The following is an 8,126-nucleotide window of genomic DNA, read 5'->3' on the forward strand; positions in this document are numbered from 1 at the left end:
CACATTTAATTCTGGTGTGTATTTGAAGTGAAATTCAAGTATTGTAAGTTATTTTTGTATTTCTTTGAACTTGCATTTGTGTGCATTCATCCTTATAAATGTGGGCTCTACTCACTAAGGAACTCCATATTTGCAAATAAAGTTATTTTGTTGCCTCTTTGTGGACACGAACACGTCATACAAGAATGCACCCCTATGATGAATGGTGTCAGCAGTTTTCTGCCCCCATGAGGCAGCTAGGCCTCAGGACAATTTCTATCCACAATAATCGCCATAATCGCCTACTTACTCTTATCCCAGGAGCTAGATAGAGTGGAGAAGTACTCATATATGTAGTGACTGGCTGAAAAGTTTGCATACCTCATGAGAAAGACAGAAAGGACAGAAAGGACGAACTAGAAGACACATCTTTCAAGTCAAGAACACTACCCAAAGGTGGGGGTGTGGATTGAGCCTGCTATCATGGTACCTCATATGATACATTTTCACTATCAAAGCTGCCAGTCTGCGCATCATACAAGCAGCCCTTCTTGTTTCCTGTTTGTATTGATGTGGGACAGTGTGCTTTTAGATGCCAAATATATTCTATTCACAGCATTGTTGTAGCAGGATTGTATATCCCATGTTTAAATTTATGCTTTGTGTATTGCTCTAGAGAGGACAGGTGCAGTAGTTATGTGTAGCTGATTTTTATAGAAACATTTTCATCTGAGGCCATAGAGAGAACAGATAATGAAGGAGAAGTGTGTGTAAAAAATTAGGTGTATTTTGGTATTATGCTAGTTCAATCGGACCCTGAGTATTCCTTGTCCACCTATCTGTTGATGGAGTAAAATCTCTCTATCAGTATATAATGCCTTGCATGGACTACCACTTCCTCTTTGCTGTTTCATCAGTGGACCTCATAAAAAATCATAAGCGTAGCACCCCCATTGCCGGGCTCTGAAAGACGGGGCTCAGGAATCAACACGTACATATTGCGTGCAAAGTTATGATTTAATTACAATATACATTTGGGTGCGAAAAACAGAAACAAAACCCTAGCTCCTCTTTGAGCCTAAACGTATATAACAGATCCCTAACTAAACACTAAACAACACAAACAGTACACACAGTGACATTAAACAAGACAGTCCGAGATCCAAATCCATAGTTAGAAGTCGGTCAAAGTTCCAGTCAATTCTCATCAATTCTCTTCTTGCCCAGCACAGTATCACAATATATACTTATATAATAAATACTACATGCATGCAGTATTATTATTAGGGGGCTGACTGTGTGTTCCAGGGCCCCGGATACATTTACATCTATTATTACATATATTATTATAGAAATTGTATATTGGGTATTTCGCTGTTGCTGATTCTCTTCCACAGCTACAGCCAGAACAGCAGCAGTAAATCTGCAGCTGGGTTGGGTTCCACAGATCTTGCCTGCTGGAGAGGCTTCTCCGTTGGGTTGCTTGCTCACTACAGTCCGACTAAGACTATAAGACTATTATTATTTTATTATTATTTATTTCTTAACAGACGCCCTTATCCAGGGCGACTTACAAAACATAAGAGTGTGCTCTCCTAGTGTCACGGAAGGTGACTAGCTGGGGTTTTATAATTTAAGGAGGTTTTTGTTTATTATCTATTTTATTGGTTACATTTTTGTATTGATTTCTATTTAGTGTTGATAGCGCCTTACATTGCTTTATTGTATTGCATCTTGGTTTCTGTTCATGTGTGGAAGGTATTAATTGGTTATTTTCTTTTGAGCTATGCACTAACTAACTACTAACTATGTGCACTGAACAAAAAATGTCACGCAGCTGGACAGCAGACCCATGCGTACTGACTCCACCCCAGCCATGGAGAAAGAGACCACTGGTTAATAGCGGTCCAGCCTTGCAAAAGAGAAAAAGGTCTAAAACCATCTTAAACACTAAAATCACCTTGGGCCATTTTAATGAAGGTGGTTTTAGTGTTTAGTGTTTAAATGGGCAATAAAATACCTATAAAACCCTAACCTAATGCTAAAGCAATATAACCACCGCAAAGAAACCTAACCATAAAAAGTAATTAAACTACTATTCCACATACAGACAAGGAGAAAACATGCACACAACAGCCAACAGGAGCAAGAAAGAAAATAAGTCTCTGCTCAGCAAAGTCCCTTCACTGTTTCTCCACCAATCAATGTGAAAACTCACAATGGTATTATCGCAGGACAATCCACAGCTCGGGTGGCGACACAGGTCCCCCTGGGCAGCAATCTATCCTGGTATCTTCATCCAGTACTACAACCTCAGAGAGAGAAAGAAAGAGGGCAGCACAGTCTCAGGGGAAGATCAAAAGACCAGCTAAGTGACGATTATAAAGTTCCAATTCACTCCTCCATCAGACACCAACCCACATCCCTTTCTCAGTGCCATTCCAACGTTCCTCTCTCCACAGGTGCAGCACTAGAACTTCCTTGTTAATGCTTTGCTTTGCTTCCTCTTTGGATAAGCCATCACAGTTACAATGTATGAGAGGCCGTTCAAGTCAAAATTACAGCTTTTTGGATATGAATATGTTGAAATGGCTATGGATATGTCAGCTTTTTCTGTGAGTATATCAGCTTTTTCTGAAGATATGACATATGCCAAGAAGCATGTGACATTATCAGCCAATCAGAGCTCACCCATAAAAGCCACTGCATGAGAGTTGTTTCCGCTATAAGCACAGCAATGAGAACACTGAAATGGTGTGGACAAACATATCTCTTTATACTTTGCTAGCCAACAACATAATTTTAATGAAAGGACACATCCACAGAAGTCTTGGTTGCGCCAAGGATTACAAAATAATAAAAGAAATACATTTTAGAGTTCGGCTAACACAGTCCGCTGTACCATTTGGCGTTTAATTGACCAAGGTTTCTTTTTACTCAACAGGTATCAGAAACAACATATGAGATGCTGCAGTGCAAAGCGTGCAAGATTGGGCCAGCACTGATGCTTGTCTGACCAGTATTTCACTGGGTTATCAGTAAGGTTGATGTCCCCATCTGCCAGGTAGGCCTCCACATCACCTGATGGTGCATGTGTCCTCATTGGAGTAGCAGATTTATTATTATTATTATTATTCTGCAGGAATGAGAAGACTGAGCTGTCTCTTCTGTGTTTCTTGCAGGTGCATCCACAGAGCTCCATCACATGCACTAATGTCCTCTTCAGTGTCTCCACATCAACACTGTTTGGGAAACAGCTGGCCTTATATCTGGGGTCAAGGAGAGTGGCGAGCAGAAATGTGGAGTTTGAAAAGATGGGTTCAAAACACCACTCAGGTTGTCTAGTGAGATTGGCTGCCAGTTTCTTTGCTGCTGTGCATAGTCTCCTTGACTCAGAAGCAACATCCTGCCCCAACTCCACTGTGGCATCCTGATCATCACCACCAGCCATGACATCCTCAACAGATTCATCCTCACCAACTGCTACAGCTCCCACTTGCAGTGACTTGATGATGGAGCACAAGCCATGCAGTAGGGGATGACCTCAGAGATGGAGGCACTATATTTTGAAAGTACCTGTGTAACCTCCTCAAAAGGACTAAGAACAGACATCATGTCTGATGCTAGCCTCCACTCATTTGGGTAGATGATTGTTGGAGTTTTACCCAGGTTGGACTCCTGTGTCATAATCTGCACAGCCCAGCACTGCTCCACCAGCCGCTGGAGCATATAGAACATATAGTTCCACCTTGTTTTTATATCTATAATGAGCATGTGCAGGAGGAGTTCCAGCTGCGTTTGCAGCTCATGTAGTCTGTTGCCGGCTTTACTTGAGCGATGAATAAAGCCAGAGATGCTCCTGGCCTTGGAGAGAAGGGATGTCACAATCCGGTCCAGCTCCAGTGCTTTGGTCACCACCAAGTGAAGTGTATGGGACATGCAACAGATGTGCACATATTGATTCAAGGCCTTCACCATGTTGGCTGCATTATCTGAAACAACAACCCCTATTGTAATAGCCTGCCCAACACACTCTTCCCACTCTTTTATCTTTTCCTTAAGGCAGTACAGAATGTTGTCTGATGGGTGCTCAATGTCCAGCACACCAACATTTAGTAGCCCTGCTTTCCTCTGTACTGAAGACTCCCCTATGTGTTCACACCAGTGCCCAGTAATACAGAGATATGCATGAGCATTGTGTTTGCTGGTCCAGAGATCAGTAGTGAGGTTGATGACACCTCCCTCAGCTGCCTTAAGTGACTGGACCAACACCCCTTTCACTGCCTGATACAGCTCAGGCACTACAGTTCGACTGAAATAGTGCCTCGATGGGATCTTATACTTGGGATCTAGAAAGGCAACAAGTGACTTGAAACCTCTCCTCTCCATCACAGAGAAAGGCTCAAGATCAGTGCAGATCATTTTACCTATTATCTCTGTAATCTTTTTTGACCGAGGGTGGTTTGCTGGGAATTGCTGCTTGGTTGCAAATGCAGTGAGTATTTGTGGAGACAAAGGTGAGCCCTTAGCAGCACCCACCTGAACTCCAGTGCCCTGAGAAGAAGGAGTACTGCCAGAAGAGGTGGAGGAGGAGCTTGATCCAGTGGGCTTTCTCATGTGATGAACATATAAAAGATGATTATGTAGAGATGTTGTATTATAATGTTTTGAATCCCTACCTCTACTAATTTTGGACTTGCAAATCTTACAAATGGCTTTGGAGGGATCAATTTCACTAAAAGTCAAAGAGTCCCATACTGCAGAGGTCCTCTTGTGCCTCGGTTCCACTGGCTTAAGCGTCCGTGTCTGCAATGCCGTCCTCAGACGCGTCCCAGAGCTTATTTTATATTTTTTGCAAAACCAAGCTGCTGTGAATCCGTCCCTCTGACTGTGGGTTTGGTTTGTTTGTGTTAAAAACAGAGACAGAGATCAACACTGCGAGCGACACAGCCTGACGAGGAGAGGACTTTGTGTCTGTTTTATTATTTGTGCTTTACATGATTTTAAACAGCGTAATAAATACACGTTTCTGTTAAGAGATTTCAGGAAGAGCTAAACGTGTAGAGACAACATTATATTCAGACAAACATGTCCCCATAAGAATACGTTTTCATGTGCAACAATAATACTAAATAGCGAATATGTATTATTATTATTATCGTCATCATTTGTGCTGGTATATATGTATTTTAAACGCACAGTGACTCCCTTCACTTATTACTCTTACTACAGATTTGTAACTGCAAACGATACTTTTTGCCGTATTATTTATAATGTACTTATCAGATCCTTAACCAGGGCAAGTTACAGTTGAAACAAAATACACACGTTTCACATGAATCATCCAGATACAATATAGCAGCTTTAATTGAACTAAAGTGCGCGTCTCAGTCATGGCGTTTATGGACGCATTTATTAGAGGTAAACCCAGATCTGCTGTATTAATGTATTCATTGATTTTTCTTGTAAATGGACACGTTAATGAATCGTGTTCCTTCACACTGACTGTGTCTGGATTGTCCTGCACACATTCACACACACAGCCTGAACACCGGCTGTCATACAATATTAATACCATCGGCTGCTACGGTGCCATTATTATCCTTCAGTTTATTGTAACTAGTCAGGCGCTGCACCGGTCCTGTGAATCACAGTGTTTAATACACTCGGATATTAACTGTATCATTGTTTCTGTACGTGGATTTCACTCCATGCTGCTAATAAAACTAATTTCTTCGTGATCGCACACGGCACTTGAGATTATATCTTCCGACACAATGTCTCTGATCTCCTCCCTGTGTCTCCAGTCAAACACACACCTCCGCTGCTGATAGTGAATCATGTCCTCAGTGGACGGACGTTACGGACGCGTCCAGCAGCAGATATTTAACCTCCACTAAACACGGCGCGTCCGGACGCTCAGCCAGTGGAAACGGGGCATTGGTCTTTGGTGGAGGAGGACCACCACCACCGGATGCACTGGTTTCAATGTCACTGACTTGATCCTCACTCATTGTATAATCACTGATTATATAAATGTTTCAAATAAAAATAGCATAAAAATGCAAGAGAGAGAGAGAGAGTCTGTGTGCTATGCAGTCAAACACTTAGGCTATGTGTATGTATGTGTATATATTGTAATGACCCGGGGGGCTCTGGCCGCAACAGGGACTCCAACCCCGTTGTCCCGCGCCACAATGCAGCGATCTTACCGCATCCCTAAAAGGCCCAGGCCCCTTAGCGAGGCTCAAGATCGCTACAATATATTGATTCTAGAATAGGGTATGTAAAACTAACTTTATATTTTGTTTCTGTGTTACTATATAGAGAATAATGGAGCTGGAAGGACATGAAATGACCCACATTTCTGTTTTTGTGGACGAGGCTGGGTTCACTCTGGCCAAAGGCAGGAGACGTGGCCGCAATCTCATTGGACACCGAGCCACAATTGGCACACCAGGCCAGCGTGGGGGCAGTATTAAAATGTGTGCTGCCATTTCTGAGAATGGTGTGAGAACACATATTCCACACACACACACCCAACTTCTCCTGGCCTTCCTAAATACACTTTAGAGACCTAATACCAGAACACGAAAGAGGTTTAGTTAGACCAGATTTGCCAAATTATGTAATTGTGTGGGATAATGTCAGCTTCCACCGAACTAACATTGTTAGGGAATGGTTTGCTGCGCATGAAAGGATAACAATGGAGTTCCTTCCACCATACTACCCATTCCTGAATCCGATAGAAGTTTTTTTTCATCATGGAGGTGGAAAGTATATGACTATCGGGCACAAGATCAGATGTTTCTGTTAGATGCCATGAATGCTGCTTGTGAGGAAATCACAGGCGATCATTGCAGGAGATGGTTGCGCCATGGAAGGAGATTTTTCCCCTGGTGCATCGCAAGGGAAAACATGTGGTCAGACCAACAAGAGCGACAGGATGTCCACCAAGAAGATGGGAACTTGCAGTGTTACGTACTGTAAGGAGGTACAATTTATAGTTTTTTACAGAACTACCACGTTTATTCATTTGCGTTGTTTTTTTTTTTTTTTTGCATGGATGTCATTTTGTGGCAAATTTTCTGTTCACTATATATGACTTTACATGTAAGAAATATGTAAAAATGGACATCCATCCATCCATTTCCGAAACCGCTTATCTTGGTGAGGGTTGCAGGGGATGCTGGAGCCAATCTCAGCAAGCATATGACAAAAGGCAGTAATACACCCAGGACGGGATGCCAGTCCATCACTGGGCAACAACCACACAGACACACCTGATAATGCACATGCAAATATGAATTTTCTGTTCACGGGCAGGTTAAAGAAGAAATGGCAGGGAGCTGCAGTCAGGAGGAGACTTTTCACAGACGCCAGGAGCGGGTCTTCCTCCTGACAGTAGGGCCCCTATTGGGCAGCTTTGGTACATGTTTTCAATGATTGGCAGGTCAGAAGGCTCTTCCCATTCGGTAATGGCTGTCTTTCGATTTGAAAGGGAACACATTGCTACAAAAATAACTGTATGCATACAAATGTGCATATCTTTTTTCTGTGTAGTACAGTATTGACTTTCCAGTAAACTTTTACCTACTGTTGAAATTGGTGTCTAAAAAGCTCAGTGTGATACACAATAGCATTCAGCTAGACAAAACTGACATTCTTGTACAGTATAGTAAGCAGTCAGTGTCAAGAAAAAAGTAACCAGTAAGTCACAGGGTTGACTGCCATGGTGAAAAAACATCAAAAACTTTTGACCAGTATTGCTCACATGATGACAAAACTTTTAATTTTGGTGTCATTGACCAATTTACTGACACAATAACTAGGTTTTGAAGCATTAATTAAATGTTTGGGGTGAGTTACTACATTTTGCAGATATGAAATAGAGTTGTGATGTCCCATAAAGTTGTGACAATTGCACTTACAGTTTAGAGAATGTTAAGGCTGTTTGTATTTTCCTGTAAAAAGGTTGATATTGTTACATAAGTGGCTCATGAAGTGAGGTTAGGGGGGGTGGTGCTGGTGAAGTAAAGTCCGGGAGGCAGGGGATGCTGGTGTAGTGAGGGCTTGGGGGGGTTAGGGGAAGGGGATGCAGTAGAAGTGAAGTCCGGGGGGGGGGGGGGGGAGCTTGTGAACTGTTT

This window comes from Amia ocellicauda, chromosome 12 (assembly GCF_036373705.1).
Source record: "Amia ocellicauda isolate fAmiCal2 chromosome 12, fAmiCal2.hap1, whole genome shotgun sequence".
In the NCBI taxonomy this organism is placed as follows: Eukaryota; Metazoa; Chordata; class Actinopteri; order Amiiformes; family Amiidae; genus Amia; species Amia ocellicauda.